Source organism: Cervus canadensis, chromosome 22 (assembly GCF_019320065.1).
Source record: "Cervus canadensis isolate Bull #8, Minnesota chromosome 22, ASM1932006v1, whole genome shotgun sequence".
NCBI classification, from domain to species: domain Eukaryota; kingdom Metazoa; phylum Chordata; class Mammalia; order Artiodactyla; family Cervidae; genus Cervus; species Cervus canadensis.
Genome location: NC_057407.1, coordinates 6,503,181 through 6,520,209, shown reverse-complemented (window position 1 = coordinate 6,520,209; position 17,029 = coordinate 6,503,181). Strand labels below are relative to the sequence as shown.

Sequence of the window (17,029 nt, the reverse complement as noted above, 5' to 3'; positions counted from 1 at the left end):
GTGGGGCTCCTAAAAACAGCATTTGCTGGTCATCTTAGAGACAGTGTCTGCACGCCAGACATTTTTAAAAAATGTACATATTTCTTTATTTGGCTGTGCTAGGTCTTAGTTACAACATGTAGGATCTAGTTCCCTAACCAGGGTTTGAACTGGGGTCCCCTGCATATGGAGCATGGAGTCTTAGCCAATGGATCACCAGGGAAGTCCCTTTTTCATTTTTTAAAACATCAGCACTTACTGAGTGCTGTGTTCATATCTGTTCTAGAAATGTGTATGTGGTTTTTTTTTTAATTGAGATCACATTTGTTTATAACATATAAATTTCATGTATACAGCATTGTATTTCAACTTCTGTATATCCTATAGCATGTAAAAGTCACTCAGTCATGTCTGACTGTTTGAGACCCCGTGGACTATATAGTCTATGGAATTCTCCAGGCCAGAATACTAGAGTGGGTAGCCTTTCCCTTCTCTAGGGGATCTTCCCAACCAGGGATTGAACCCAGGTCTCACGTGTTGCAGGCAGATTCTTTACCAGCTGAGACACCAGGGAAGCCCACGCTACAGCATGCTCACCACTAAAAATTTATTTTCCATCCCTCCTTGTAAAATCGATCCCCTTTTCCACATTTGTGTCCCCACCCCCCATCCCTTCCTCTCTGGTAACCACTACCCTGTTCTTTGAATGTATGTTTTCGTTTGATTTGTTCATTTATTTTGGTTTTTTGTTTGTTTTTTATATTCCATATATGCATGAAACCATAGAGTATTTGTCTTCCTTCATCTGACTTATTTCACTTAGTATAATATCCTCAAGATCCATCCATGTTATCACAAATGGCAAAATGTTTCATCTTTTTTGTGGTTGAGTAGTATTCCATTGTGTGTGTGTGTCTGTCTGTCTGTCTCACTTCTTTATCCGTTCATCCATGGATGGGCCCTTGGGTTGTTTCTGTATCTTAGCTATTGTTAATAATGCTGCCATAAACATTTGGGTACATGTGTCAAATTACTGTGTTTGTATTCTTTGGATAAATACCCAGAAGTGGAATAGCTGTATCATATGGTAATGTGTATTACTTTTAATATTTAAATAATTTAAAAGCTATGCTTAGAAAAATATCTGTTCGTGTTAACATAATTTCAAATAGCACAAAATGGTCTGTGGGAGGAAAGAAGTATGTCCCCTTCTACGTCTGACCCCAGGCCTTCTCCCAGAGGCAGTTGTGATTTCTTATGCGTTGTTCCTGAGCATGTACAAGTTAATGAATGTATATACCACCCTTCTTTACACAAAGAGGAGCATAAATATAGTATATAGTGGAGGATGTATTCCATATGTTTCCTAATTTTTTTCACTGAGCAATCCATCTTGGTGTTCATTATATACCAAAACATACAGAGTTATCATGTGCTTTTTGACAGCTGTACAAAGGTCCTCATCACGAGAACGCCATATTATATTTAATCAGCAGCTTATAATGGATTGTTCCCAATCTTTTGTTGCTACACATTGAGCCTCAGTGACCATCTTTGCAGTTGACTTGGTTGGATATATGGACAAGTTTATAGTTGAAATTCCTGGATGAAGGGCTACTGGGGTTTGTACAGAAAGTGAAAGTCGCTCAGTCATGTCCAGGTCTTTGCAACCCCATGGACTATACAGTCCGTGGAATTCTCCAAATCGGAATACTGGAGTGCATAGCCGTTCCCTTCTCCAGGGGATCTTCCCAACCCAGGGATCAAACCCAGGTCTCCCACATTGCAAGCAGATTCTTTACCAGCTGAACCACCAGGGAAGCCCAAGAATACTGGAATGGGTAGCCTATCCCTTCTCCAGGGAATCTTCCCGACCCAGGAATTGAACCAGGGTCTCCTGCATTGCAGGCGGATTCTTTACCAGCGGATCTAGAAAATGTCAGAGCAGGTGGAAGAAAGTGAGTAACAGTGGAATAAGTTAATAAGTGGTAGTGCCACCTGTGAATCTGGGCACTTTAACTTCAGAAGACAAGCTCTTAACTACTAGGCTGCAATTTACTCCTTTTCGTATTCTTTCCAGTTGAAACTAATTATAAACTTTAGACAAGGGAAATATTTTGAATCTCCTTTCAAATACTCACTTCTGGTTTTGTGATCAGAATGCCATGAGCACGGTGTATCAAGAAGGCTGAAGATGCGCCTGGGCTCTGACAGCTCCCAGGTGAGGTGTTTGCACGGAGGGCTGATGGATCCTTAGTGACTTTTTACCTTGATAAGTATAATAGTAAAGGTGTGACGCACTTCCAGCTGCTGTAACACAAACCCAGATGTGTCTAATGGTTCAAACACAATAGATGTTTATTTCCTGCTCATAGGCAGCTGTAAACACCAGTCTGCTCTCTACACCTGCATTTCCATTTCTTCTCTGGAAACAGGTTTCTCAGTACTATTTTTCTAGATCCCATATATATGCATTAGTATATGATATTTGTTTTTCTCTTTCTGACTTACTTCACTCTGTGACATATATACACTACCATGTGTAAAATAGATAATTGGCGGGAAGCTGCTGTATAACATTGGGAGCCCAGCCAGGGACTCTGGGATGACCTAGAAGGTGGGATAGGCAGGGCCGGGAGGCCCAAGAGGGAGGAGATATATGTGTAATTAGGACTGATGCACGTTGATGTATGGCAAAGACCACCACAGCATTATAAATCAGTTATCCTCCAATAAAAAGTAATAATTTTAAAAATTACATAAATAAATAAAAAGGCCCTCAATGGGATCTCCTCCAAGCAGTGATATGGAGACCCAGGCTTCTTCCACTTTCTAACTCTATCATCTTCAAGAAGTGTGGCCTATCTGTTCATCCATATCAAACCTATGGTCATGACAAGGACCCTCTATTGTCCTGCACGTTCCCCGCTGTGAACCACATGGCTTCACAGTATCCCAGCCTCGTTTGTTTGGTTTGGAATTTTCTAAACAGTAATACCGAATTTGTGATAGAATGCAGTAGAAAATCAGAATTTGTTTTACTGACTTGCACTTCACACAAACATTTGTAAAACTTTAAGTTGTTTCTTCAGATGCTGTACGTAAAAAATATCTGCACTTTTCACTTCTCTCCTGAGTACAGCCCAAGCCAAGGGCACCACTGAAGGCCTTGTTGGTCTGACTTTGGCTGGGAGGGGCTGTCCTCTTGAAGGGGCCATCCGTTCTGCCAGAGGGAAATACAATATTCTTTGTGGGTTTCCTCAGTGGTTCAGTGATAAAGAATTCACCTGCAGTGCAGGAGATGCAGGTTCAATCCCTGGCCAGGAAGATCCCCTGGAGAAGGAAATGGCAACCCACTCCAGTATTCTTGCCTGAAAAATCCCATGGACGGGGGAGCCTGGGAGGCTACAGTCCAAAGGGCCACAAAGAGTCAGACATGACTGAGCGACCGAGCACAATATTCTCTGAGGCCATTAACCACCTCCCCTGAGAGTCTGAAGATCTTTAAATAATATTTAATATTTGGAAAATATTTTGGAATATTTTGAAAAAAATTATAACTGTTCCATGAGCACAAATGGTAAGCTTTCTTTGTTTTTAATGAAGTGTAAATATTCCCTACCCTCAGTGACAGAAAATCAAAGCCTTCTGGGGAAAATGTGACATTTCTGCAACAACGAATGGGTGCCAACCTGCTGCTTTTGGCTGGGACAATGAAAGACAATCTTTAAGATTAAGTTCATCAACTTTCCAAGTCCAAAAATCACATGGAATTCAAGTCAAGCTGTTGTTTTTGTTTTGAGGTCTGCCCACTTGGCCATGTTCGGTGTCACACAATGCTTGGAGCCATGAGGGCGACTTCTCAATACTTGACAATGTGTGGTCCAGCCGGAGCTGGGCTAGGATGGTGTATGTCCAGGCGTGTGTTGGATTCCTTCAAGCAGATGCTTTATCTTCCATCACTGAGCTGGTCATGGGGACATCAAGCTATTTCCAACAAGGATGTATGGCAAAAACATTTTTTAACCTGAAGACAACTCATAAGCATTTGTGAGAGGTCTCAGGACATCGGGCTTCCGTGACGGCTCAGATGGTAAAGGATCCGCCTGCAGTGAGGGAGACCCGGGTTCAATCCCTGGGTTGGTAAGATCGCCTGGAGAAGGGCATGGCAACCCCCTCTAGTATTCTTGCCTGGAGAATCCCATGGGCAGAGGAGCCTGGTGGGCTACAGTCCATGGGGTTGCAAAGAGACATCATGGAGGATGCAGAGGTGGTGAGATGAAGCCCCTGCATGGGATGGGCTCAGGGCATCTCCTGGACCCAGACAGATGCTTGACCCTGGTGCAGAATGGCACACCGGCCACGGCCGGGAGGCGACGAGTCAGCAGCACAGAGGGTGAAGTTACCATATGTTGCTGCTCCTGCTGGAAGTCCAGGGCAGCAGGAGACACTGTCTCAGGAGGAGTCAGTTTGGGGCAATGGGTCATCTTCACCACCAACCACCTGGCTGACAAGTCTCACTGGAGAGCAGGACCTCGGGGCATCTTCCAGGCATGGACCCAGTGAAAGGAACATCTGTAAATCACTCAGCACAGTGTCCACCCTCGAACGCATTCCTCGCTTAAGAATTGATACTACTTTGATTATCTAAATTGAGCCCGAAAAGAACACTGAGATTTTTTTTAGCAGCAGACCATCTGGACCAAACTGCCAGGCCTTGTCTATGTAACCAGGTTGCTTTGCGGAGATGTTTTAGTTGTTTCAGCCTCTGTAACTACACAGTGTGACTCAGGCAGTATCGCAGTAGTCAGCTTTGGGCCCTTATGAGGACATCTGGGGAAGCTCCTGGATTAAAATCTGCAAGAAATCAGTGACACAAGAACATGTTTTGCTTTTGTGTGTGTGTGTGTATTTTCATCATGTGTTTTTTAAATTTTTGTTTTGCTTGCGCTGCATCTTCATTGCTGCACGCAGGCTTTCTCTTGTTGCAATGCGTGGGGACTAATCTCCAGCTGGAGGTGCGTGGGCTTCTCATTGCGGTGACTTCTCTTGTTGTGGAGCTCAGGCTCTAGGTGTGCGGGCTTCAGTAGCTGCAGCACACAGGCTCAGTAGTTGTGGCTGAGTTGCCCCACGGCATGTGGAATCTTCCCAGACCAGGGATCATACCTGTGTCCCCTGCATTGGCAGGCGGATTCCTAGCCACTGTGCCGCCAGGGGGGTCCTAGAACATTTTTTAAAAAATTGTTTGCAAGTGAGCAGTTGCGCGCGTGCACGCACGCGCGCGCACACACACACACACACACATACACATGTGCATACACATAAAGCATACATATTTTCTTTTAACCAAGGAACTGACCAGACCGGTTTTATATAATGTAAACATCATACCCAGTTACACGTGAAAAATGAAGAGAATGCCCCAGTGGGCTTCTGAAGTTTACAACTGTCCTTGTGAGCAGGTGTCAAAACTAAACCAAGCCTGAGCCGCAGTGTGCCAGGCCATGAAACCAGAGCCAGGTATTCCGTGGAACCTGGCAGGGCCGCCACCTTTCACCACTGCTGACAGGTGGAAGGTTGCCCAACTGCTCTGAAGTTGCTGACAGTCTTATCAGGGACTTCAGCCGTAGGCTGTCAGGAGCAAGTTCTCAACTTACCACGACAAGGAAGACGTTTTTCAAGTAGTAAACAGTGCTCGGGTCATTTTGCAGAAGCCCATGTCAACGTGAACAAACCCTAGAAATAATGTCTTCCAGCCTGCCTGATCTCAGCCTCTGTGGGAATACAATTCAAGTTCCAGCCAGGAACCTGGCACACCCAGGAAGGTGTGTCCCGCTGGCACCTTGAAACTCCAGATAAACATCTTCTGCTCCTTCCCCTGGTCACTGGAGACTGGAAACAACCCAAATATCCATCATTAGAAGACTGGTTACATTAATGATGGTGCATTTACACAGGGGAATGCTACACCACCATTTAAAAGAATGAGATGTACAGACTTGGAGAGGATCCTCCCGACCAAGATATATTCTGGAGGGGAAAACACAAGATTCAGAACAGTGAGATGGTATGCTACCTTTTGGCAAAATGAAATAAAACAGGAGTGCCTTATGCATATGTATTTTATTTTGTGCTCCATGTATCATTTATCTAAAAGTATATTTTTCAGCTTTATTGAGATTTAATGTGCATACCATAAAATTCACCTCTCAACTGCACTGTTTGATGAGTCCCATCGGGTGCATGATACGTTTCAATCCCCCTGTGACGTTCCTCCAGATCCCTTTGCAGACAGTCCCTGCCCCTTGGCCCCTGGCAACCATTTGTCTGCCGTCTATCAACACAGTTTTGCCTTAAAAATAGTTTTAAATTAAAAAAGAATTTGGAGACTTCCCTGGTGGTCCAGTGGTTAAGAGTCCGCCTTGCAATGTGGGGGACCCAGGTTCAATCTCTGACAGGGATCTAAGATCCCACATGCCACAGGGCAACTAAGTCTACTTAGCCACAACTACTGAGCCCATGTGCCACAACTAGAATCCACACACCGCAACAAAAGTTCCCGCATGATGCAATGAAGATTCTGTGTGCTGTAACTAAGACTCAGCCAAACAAATAAGCAAAAATAAATTAAAAAGGATTTAAAGCCAGGTAATGAATATCTCAGTGATTCTGTCTTCAGAAGTCTACAGATGCTTCCTGCAGGAATTTGGTTGTATGGAAGGGATGGAGTAGAAGTATTAAATCACTAGGAATCAGGGAAAAATGACCAAAACTGATTTGTCCACCCAGAACAACTGTTTTTGAAGAGCAATTTGCTGCTTTTCCCACCTCCTAACCACTGTTAAGTACTAGCATTGAGCAGACCTAGAGAATTTTATTTTTGCCTAGAATGTCTTTAAAAGCCCTGGCCTAGTCTTAGGTCATTTGGTAACAGATCCCATTCATTCCACAGATGTTGGAGGCCCATTGTACTGGACACTCAGAGGTAGAAAATCCTAGTCCCTTGCTCTCTGGGGGCTCACCTTCCAGAAGGGATTCACACATGTAAACCAGGAGCTACAAACAGGTGGCCTGGGGGCCTTGGCCAGTTCTGTTTGATGTGTTTTGGAAAAAAAGCTGAATTACAACGTGCTTAGTAGAGCACGTTCCCTCCGATTCAACAAAGAGCCCCCTTACTATGTTGGCTTTTCTCATTTATATTATCTGCTAGGGCCCCGAAAGCATTTGAGTTTGAGACTCAGTGTGGTAAGTACAGCAAAAGATGTATGTGTAAGAACTGCAGTAAAGGCTGGGGATGGTGAACACCTTCTTCAGGAGGGAAAAGAGGAGGAGGCGGAGGTCTTCTGTGCCTGAGGTCTGTGGGACGTCACAGCAAAACCCTAAGACAGGCCCTGGGGCAGAAGTATGGCACGGTCTTTCATCACCAGTAATCACCAGTGTTGTTTCGCTATTTTAAAAGTGTTCTCTCACCATCTCTGAAAAAACAGCTTAGGAAGTGATCCTTTAACTGAATGTCATGAAGAATCATCCTTCAATGTATGACTTCCGATTGGAGACCAGCTACAGGAGCAAGGCAGAATGTAGTTTGAATGATGATTAAAGGCCTCATTACTGTGGGATTTCCTCGCTGAATTTTGTTCCCATCCTCCTCTTCCTTTCTTGGCAGTAGCACTTAGCAGCAGGACCAGCTCCTACTGTGAGGAAGGAATACAGGTCATGAAGGGGAAAGTGCTCTGAACCACAGCCTCTCCCCCTTCCAGGAATAACCATCTGCTCGTTCTTCCACCTGCCAATGCTGTGTGCTTGGGATCCAGGCTCCTGAAAACCCGCATCTCGGCACTCTTGGTCCTTCCACTCAGTCTTTCACCTCCCTGAATGTATGGCATAATTATCTTAAGACGATTAGCTGGCTACACCCCTGGTACAGGCCAGGTACCAATGCAGCCACCCTAGTTGGTGTAACACCCTCCATAACGACTATCCTTGTTGATACCATTTCATCCATGATGGCTGAACACCTAGCATGTCCATTCTTGTTGATTTGACACCTCCTATATCAATACCTTTCATAACAGCCATCCTCGCGGACAAACACCTTCCATAATGGCACTCCCCATCAATGCGACACCTCCTGGGGGCTGTCCCAACCCCTCTGGATGAGGAAAGCATGTGTCCGTCTGGCCCCAAAGTGTTCCTGGAGTGTGTAGCCTTCCTCTGCTGACCTGCTTTACCTTGGGGCTACCTGGTTTGCCACAGGAGTCAGCTGTGTTGACCTGACCCGTGTTCATTTGAGGGAGCTTTGTTTCAAAGACATTTTCCAAGTCAGGCTGTGTGGGTGGATCTCCCCTCCCCCTCCCCTTGCCTTTAAGACTGCTGGAAACAGTAGTAACTACAATAACCGTGGTGGTCATTTCATGATGTATATAAGTCAAATCATTATGCTGTACACCTTAAACTCACACGGTGCTATTTGTCAATGCTGCTGCTGCTGCTAAGTCGCTTCAGCCTATGAGATCTCAATAAAACGCCAAAAAAAAAAAAATTACTAAAAAAATCACTGGAAACACCACCAACAAAAGGTACTAATCCGTAGTCCCTAAAACAGGAGGTTTAGACAAAAGGATGTTTTTCAAGTTGGCTGCAGCCCTGACCCCTGGAATATGATACACCCACATTCCCCAGTTCTGTCCCGCAACTGATCAAGAGGTTGCGTCTCTGCAGTTAAGAAACAGATAGACCTGGTGTGTGTAGATTCTTATTTAACCATCTCCCTACTAGCTCTTTATCAGAGGAACTAAAGCAACTGGTCTCTGATGGCAAGGTGAGACCATTGGCAAAGGACTCCAGGGAACACGAAAGAAATGGGAATTTCAGTAACTTCCGAACTTCTGGATGGCAGGGCAGAGAAAGGCCCCCCTCCTGCTGGCGCCCCTGAGCGCACACACAGATGGGTTTGTGTTCTGTGTTTTTGGCCACACCACGCGTCACGTGGGGGCCCCCCACTGGAGACTGAACCCACACCTCCTGCAGTGGAAGACTGTTAACCACTCCTCCACTAGGGAACTCCCCAAATGGGTTTTTTTTTTTTAACTCTGCTCCTTTGATTCTTCCCCATCTGTCCTTGTGATCCTCAGTGACTTTTAAGGTCATCGTGACCAACACCTCAAGGTCTGGCAAAATGAATCTTTTTAATATTTCATAAGATGTTAATGTGATTTACATTGGCCCTGTGGCACTTTAGCATATCATCATGAATTATGTACAGTGGTCATGAACTCAGTATATTTGTTTAATTCTGCAATGCACCTTTCTCTCCCTGTGTAAACTTGTTTGAAATCCTCCTTCCACTCAGTACAGTTCCATTCAATCTGGAGTTAAATGTTAAAAGCCCAGGTCTTAGGGTGGCAAGAAGCCTTAAAATGGCCACAGTCTCAGAGGGGTTTACACATAGATGTGTTCGTTTACTCCAGACTGTGGTCCAAACGCTTTCCTGGTGGCTCAGTGGTAAAGAATCCGCGGTAAAGAACCCAGGAGACCTGGGCTTTGATCCCTGGGTTGATAAGATCACCTGGAGAAGGGCATGGCAACCCACTCCAGTATCCTTGCCTGGAGAATTTCATGGACAGAGCAGCCTGGTGGGCTCCAGTCCATGGGGTCACAGAGTCGGACAAGACTGAGCATGTACGATGTCCAAACAGCTCACTGCCTAGTTATGTGTCTCTAAGATACATCTTCGATACGGTGTGTGTCTTTGATCATAAAAGGGAAAGACACAACAGAAGGATTTAGATGGCTCCCTGCAAACCCATCCCCACTTAAAAACATAAATAATTCAAAGCAAAAGTCCTGGAAACAGCCTATTGCGAGTATCTACATTGGAGAATCATTTAGTTACTTTAGAAAATGACTGCATCACTGCATATAAACTTCTCGCCTAAGGAATTCGGAAATTAAGAGTAGGAAATGAATGCATGGCCACAATGGTCCTCTGTGTTGTTAAACAATTCAACAAGTCGGATTGATTGAGAATGCACAAGGTTCCTTCTAACCTTGCTCTTGGAAGTTTATTTTATTGTCTCCATGATTGTTCTAAGAGCTATGAAAAGAGTAAAGTAGTTTCTAATGGGAACCGTGGGTCTCTTTCACTGAGCAGGTGAGAACATGATGTCCTTTGAGCTCTGAAGTCTGTCGATGTGACTCCACAGGCTGGGCCCAGCCTTGTGCATCTCTGTATGCCAGCGCCTGGCCTGGTCCGAGCTCACCATTCCCTGGAGACACGTGGCCACAGTCAGCCTTCTTACGATGGCAGCACCGCCCTTCCAGTCCCAGGCGCTTTGGGATCCATGGGCCCCTGTGCAGACGTGGCCAAGTCTAAGAACTATACCACTCACAACCAGTCCTGAAAATGGCACAGAAATGGCATCAAGAAACCCCGATCACAATGATATGAATCTGTTAAGGGGGAGGACCCCAGCTTCCTGAGGAACATGCACTTGGCCAAGAAGCACAGGAAGAAGGGCCTGAGGAAGAAGCTGGTCCACAGTGCCAAGGCCATGAGTGCACGTGCTGAGGCTGTGGAGGCTCTCAAAGTCCAAGAGGTCAAGCCCAAGATCCCAAAGGGCGGCTGCTGCACGCTCAGTCAGAGTACCTACACTGCTCACCCCTAGCCCAGGAAACATGCTTGTGCCCGTATCGCCAAGAGTCTCAGACTCTGCCGGCCAGAGTCCCGGGCCGAGGCTCACACCAACGCCCAGTCACCGGCCGCTGCAGCTGCGGCTCGTACTCTGGTTCCCAAAGGTGCCCAGGTGCCCACAAAGGCTCCAGAGCAGAGGCCTGGAGAAGGAGACGGCAACCCGCTCAGTATGCTTGCCCAGAGAATCCCATGGACACAGGAGCCTGGCGGGCTCCTCTGGGGTCACAAAGAGTCGGGCACAACGGAAGCAACACAGCCCAGCACAGAGGCCTCTATCTGCCAGTGTGAGGACAGGAGGGCTGGTGTGACCCCTCCGCTGCTGCTGTCTGCATGGGGCCGGTGTCCTCTGCCATTTGTGCAAATAAACCTGAGGCAGGACCTGTCAAAAAACAAAACAGTTGCAGCACCCAGTTGTCTTTGGGCCTTCCGCTTCTCTTGTGCGTGCCCTGGTCCTCCTCCTGTGGCTTCTGCATTGCCCTGCCCCCTGCCCCCGCCCACCCAGGGCAGGTCTGGGTCCCAGTTCTACCCTGGTGTGAGGTTGTACTTGGTCACCCCCAGGCCCTTTGTTTGTAACTGTGGTCGATGTCCACTCCTTCCTGGTGTGTTGACTGATGATTGCAGTGTTTAGTGTATGGGCTTAAAGTGTGGCCCTGTTCTTTAAGGAGTCTGTGAAGCTCCTGTGCTAGCATTGAAACCAACTGTCTCATTTCCAGGAGCTCCAGAGAGCTCCAGTTCCATAGTCCTTTATGTTTCATCGCAGAGAAGAATTCGGGGAGAGCAAAGTGATAGATGAGTGAAAGTCTTAGGTGCTCAGTTGTGTCCGACTCTTTGCGACTCTACGGACTGTAACCCTCCAGGCTCCTTTGTCCATGGAATTCTCCAGGCCAGAATACTGGAGTGGGTAGCCGTTCCCTCCTCCAGGAGATCTTCTCAACGCAGGGATCAAACCGGGGTCTCTTGCATTGTAGGCAGATTCTTTACCACCTGAGCCACCAGCGAAGCACAAAAAGTGATGGATAAGCAGTGATTTATCAGAACAGGATGTGAGGTTTACAAGGGGATGGGCGAGAAATGCTGTGCCCTGAGAACTTATCGGGCTACAGTTTTTTATAATCAAAGGAAAAGTGGGGAGGGAGAGAAAAACTTCTTTATCTTTCTTGAGTAGGCGTGATGCTTCCATCATCAGCTCCTCCTCCAAGTTGAGCAGGGGAATTTTCTTGTCCCTACATGGTCAAGCTAGGTCCACAAATTGTTTGTGTGTGTCTGTGCAGAGAGCGTGTCCTAACTTACTGAGTTCACTGGGCAGGATGTGGGTCTCCATGGCGCCATTGTTTCATTGTTTGGGGGCACGTCTTGTGCTTCTGCTGTATAGTTCTGCTGCCAAGCAAGCCTGCTTGGTTTTGTGGTTAAGCAAACCAACTCTCTTGAGTCATCATTAACTCACAGGGGTCTCCATATTTTTCCTACTTATAATCCCCTAGTGGGAGTAACTATTTAATCACCTATTTTGTCCCTTCACTCTGTCCCTGTCAGGATGACTGGCAAATTCTCCAGTTGCTTTTGGGGGCTGAAATGAGGCCCTGTCCCGTGGCCTCCTGTCCCTCCAGACTTCCGACAAACGCTTCGCATGCCCCAGCCCTGGCCCAACCACCACGTGTGTGCTCAGCCGCTTATTTGTGTCTGACTCTGCCACCCCCATGGACTGTAGCCCATCAGGCTCCTCTGTCCATGGGATTTTTCAGGCAAGAGTACTGGCTTGTGTTGCCATTGCCTTCTCCAGGGGATCTTCCCAACCCAGGGATCGAACCCATATCTCCTGCATGACAGGCAGATTCTCTACTGCTGCGCCACCTGGGAGGACCCACTCAGCTTCTTTGTAGGGATGCTGTGTGTGGGGGGGCACTTCTTTTTTACTCCCAAGAAAGAGAATGAGAAAAGATTTGCCCTCTACTGCGAAAGGCTGCTTTTCCCACACCAACCCAGGGAATAAAGTGGGTGGAGTGGCGAGGGGGACAGGGTTGGGGCGGGGGGAGGTGTGCCTTCCCAGTCAGGCCCTGCCTGATTTCCGAACCAGTGAATGAGGGAGCAACTTTACATCTCTGATACCTGGAAGGGCAGGTGGGAGTCTCCTACCAGGAGAACGTGTTTCCTCCCCAGCTAACCAGAGGTCTGGGTTGAGATTCTCGAAGCTCAGGTAAAGAGGAAGGAGGTTCGGTAGAGGGGGTTTGGGGAATTCTCCTTAAACATAGGTGTGATTTCGCCCATGAGGCCCACTGACCGTGGCCTTCAGAAGTGAGCCTCTCCAGCCCGGATTTCTGGAGATGCTTTTCTTCCAAGACTTGGCGCTGGCCCTTTACACCCAGTGCTTCGCTCTAGAATGATGGCTGCTTTTTGTCTGCCACCAACTCAGCCACTTGCCTCCCACACCCACAGCCCCCGGGCAAGCCTCACAAAGCCACCCACGTCTCCACACGCCAGGTTCCCTTTTCTCAGGTCCTTGCCCGGAGTTACTGCCAAAAAAAAAAAAAAAAATCAAACAGAAGAACCACACCCCAAACGTTTTGAATTCCTGGGAAACTGTCAATCTTCAGTTTAAATTCAGAACCACATTTGCAAATAATTTTGAAGCAAAGTGCCTGTTTAACTATTTTAAACAAACGCCTGTCCCTTTTGATAGCCTGAAGAGTCCCTAGCAAGCCAGCCGCTGAAAAACGTTTCATTCCGTTTCGCTTGACTGTTGGGGAGAGTAGACGGTTCCCATCACCAGGCTCCTGGCTGGCCGCGTGTGGAGTTCTCTGGGCAGGGCTGGGGCTGCCATGAGCCCGTGTTCGTGTGCTGGGCTCCAGTGTCAGACTGCTCCGGCTCCAGCCTGGCCCTGCCTCTTACTAATCACATGTGCCTGGGCAAGTTTCTTGACCTCTCTGAGTCTCGGCTTTGTCATCTTTAAAATGCGGATTAACGTTAGAACCTGCTCTGTGGGGTGGCCGTGGGCATTTTATCAAGGGCAGGCACAGACCCTGCACGTATTAAGTACTCAGGGTTATTCTGAAGGCTGGCCTGGTATCTTTACTCCAAAGGCTTCTCATTCAAGAAAGACTGGTTAGTTTGTGAAATAGCAACTTGCCTTGCAGTCATTCTGGATATGAATATGGGAAATTAACTATTTCCAGGCTGGAAGATGGTTGGTCTTCCCGCCACTGGTGAGAATTTCCTCTTGGTTTGCCAGTCCATGAACAGACCTGGCCAAGGCCATGCCAAAGAGATGCCTGCAGACCGTGCGGCCCCAGATCCACTGGATTAATAACACTTTAACTTTGGTGGTGTGAGAGTCTGGTACTCACTCCTAAAACAGGCCCCGTTCTGATGGGTTATGTTGGTACCCATGCCCAGGCCCTCGGTGTCAGCCAACGACTCCACGTACTTGATCACAATGGCAGCACTTCCTCCTCTCCTGCTGGTTGATTCCACCAGCTTTGGCAACTTCCGGGAGGGCAGCTCAGTGTAGTACCCTGGCAGGTGGGGAGGGCAAGTGTGCGGAGGTCAAACCAGAATCTCCCAGTTGCCTCCTGAGCTCAGCAGACAGGGACATGAGGTCACTTCTCTGAGCCTCAAAGGGATGCTGAATTCGAATGAATCAGCACACGTGGAAGGACATTAATAGCTGGGCAGGGCTAGGCCAGGGCAGGGGAGGCACGGAAAATATAAGGAAGCACTCACCCTTGCACAACCCTGAGTGTGATGGTTTGCCCCCAGGCACCTTACCTGCCCTGCCCTCTGCCGGCCCAGCCCAACCAGGACTCTGGGCACTAGATTGAGAGCCAAGCTGCTGCGACAGTTGTTTCTCTACTTAACACCCTCAGCAACGCCCCACAAGTACTGCCCCAGAGGTTATGATGTGCTGTCTGTCATTACTAATATCAACAATAACAGATAACATTGATTGACTACCTGGCACCGTTCTAAGCAATTCACAGGTACTTTGTCATTTAGTTCTTACAACTATGCCATTTTTACACTCTTTCGCGGGTAGGAAAAGTATGACACAGAGAATGTAAGGAATTTGTCTAGCGGGATGCAGCTGGTAAGTGGTACCAAGCCAGGAATTGATCCCAGGCAGTCAGATTCTAGCATCCAAGCTTTTTACCACTACACACAGCTGCCAAGGTATCCTCGTCCCACTGGGTGAAGCCCGAACTCCATGGCAACAGCCAAGCCCTTCCCAGCCTGGCCTCTGCCTCTGTCTCCAGCCTCCTCGACCTGCTCTCTAGCCAAACCAGACTCCCTGGAGTGGCTGCAAGGAAGGTCTTCTTCACACCTGTGACGTTGCACCTGCCGTTCCCTCTGCCTATCTTTCCTGACACCTGTTTCTCTGCAGGCAAACCCCTTCCTCATTTTTTAGACCCCGCTCTTAAGTCTGCTCTGTGAAGTCTTCCTTGACCACCCCCATGCAGTTCATAGCTGACCTCAGCATCTTCAGAGTACCTTGACCTTCCTTGGTGCCCTCAAGTTGCTGACTATCCGGTGGGGTCACACGGGGCAGACAGGCAAACGTACACTCAGTTGTGTGAATTCAGCAATTGCCTCCCATAAGGCAGGGGTCCTCAACCTCCAGTATCTAACGCCTGAGGACCCGGGGGGAGCTGATGTAATAGTAATAGTAATAAAGTGCACAGTAAATGTAACGCACCAGAAGTATCCCCAAACCATCCCCCCTCCCCTCACCCTCAGCCGTAGGAAAACTGTCTTCCACGAAGCCGGTCCCCCGTGTGGAGAAAGGTTGGGGACTGCGGCCCTGAGGAGTATAGGTGGGAGGAATCGTGGCAATGGTGTGACCTGCGGGGTGAGTGCGGGGTGGGAGGGTGAATCACCCTCCCTTCTGCTGGTGTCTCTTCCTCTGCCTCTTGTGTTATGAGCATCTACAGTCTAACAAGCTGAATTTTGCAAACCTGGACCCTAAAATCAAATCACTGCTTTATTTGATGCTCAGCCGGCAAAGCAGGGGTCTGCTCTGTCGGGGAGCAATCTCCAGCCACCGGCCCCGTGGACTCACTGAGAGAAGGATGTGGGTCTGCCGTGGGAGGTCTTCCTGAGAGAGGACAGGGCTGTTTCCCCAGAAGCGATTATCTCCTTATGGGCTTGCCTGGGAATCTGACTCCCACGCAAGCTGCAACTGACCAGTCACGCTGATTCACAGTCACACCTCTTGGCTCCTGTGTCCGAGTTCTCGACCTCCTGGGCATTTGTCCCAGGGGTCTTCGTATGTGTCTCCTGGCGCCCGGGCTGAGCCCAGACCCTGGCTGGGAGCCATTCTGTTCATCATCGTTGGACAGAGAGAGTTGATGAGAGCAGTCTCCCCGGAAACCACACCCAGAGGCAGCAGATTCTGACTCGTCTGAAAAATTGTAAATCACATTTGGCGGTGTTTTAACTGAACTGGCCACATCTGGGAACAGATAACTTCCTGGTGTTTCCCTGGTGAATCCCCTTCCTTGCATCTGCCTTACAAAGATGGAGGCTGGCAGGGAGAAGGAGTAACAGGGGCCTCTGTATAATACTCTGTGATAGGTGATTAATGAATATGGTGAATAATGAATGGTGGTGATTAAAACAATTGGAAATTCCCGCCCGAGGAGCCGCTGGTGAGGCAGGAACTCAGCAAGGCATCCTAATAAGGAGAGGTCAGAAGGCAGGGGAGCTGAGGATGAGAGCTGTGACTCACGTGCCCACGTGTGGCGCCTGCAAGCTCTCCAGCCCGCAGCCCACACACTGCTAACGTAAGGATCGCCTTGGATTTCTTTCAACCCGTGAGCTCTCGAAATCGCGCCGGAATCTGGAGCTTTGTCTGGGTTCCTGTGAACTTGGGTAATAGATCTTCAAAAATAACCAGACCAACGAAATACCAAGTTCCTGGGGAGACAAAAGAAAGAGACGCCCACCCGTTTTCTTTAAATCGCAACACATTTATCAAGCACTCAGATGTGCCAGCGTGACTGGTGGGGATGGGGTGGGGGGTCGTGGTAGGAGGTTGAGATTGCTTCTACAGGGTTGAAATTTTCATTTCAAGGGGTGACGAATGGTGAAGAGCGGGCAAGAGGGAAGATGTGCAAGCAAGGTGTCCTTCTCAAACTCCAAGCATTTGTGATAAACGAGTTATAAGTTATTTTACTCAAGCAGTGGGGGTCTCTCTGCTACTTTTATTATGGTGAAATAAAAGTGAAAATTGAAAGTTAGCTGCACAGTCCTGTCCGACTCTGCGATCCCATGGACTGTAGCCTGCCTGGCTCCTCTGTCCATGGAATTCTCCAGGCAAGAGTACTGGAATTGGTTGCCATTAAAAATGCCATGGACAGAGGAGCC

General features: G+C 47.9%; 1 protein-coding gene and 1 pseudogene across 1 annotated transcript in view; both read left to right on the top strand.

The window, feature by feature from the left end:
* CDCP1 (CUB domain containing protein 1) overlaps positions 1-17,029 on the top strand; it is a 57,248-nt gene that overhangs the window by 3,929 nt on the left and 36,290 nt on the right. The gene's annotated exons all lie outside the window — the stretch shown is intronic.
* Positions 1,798-16,959, top strand: LOC122424553 (annotated as a pseudogene).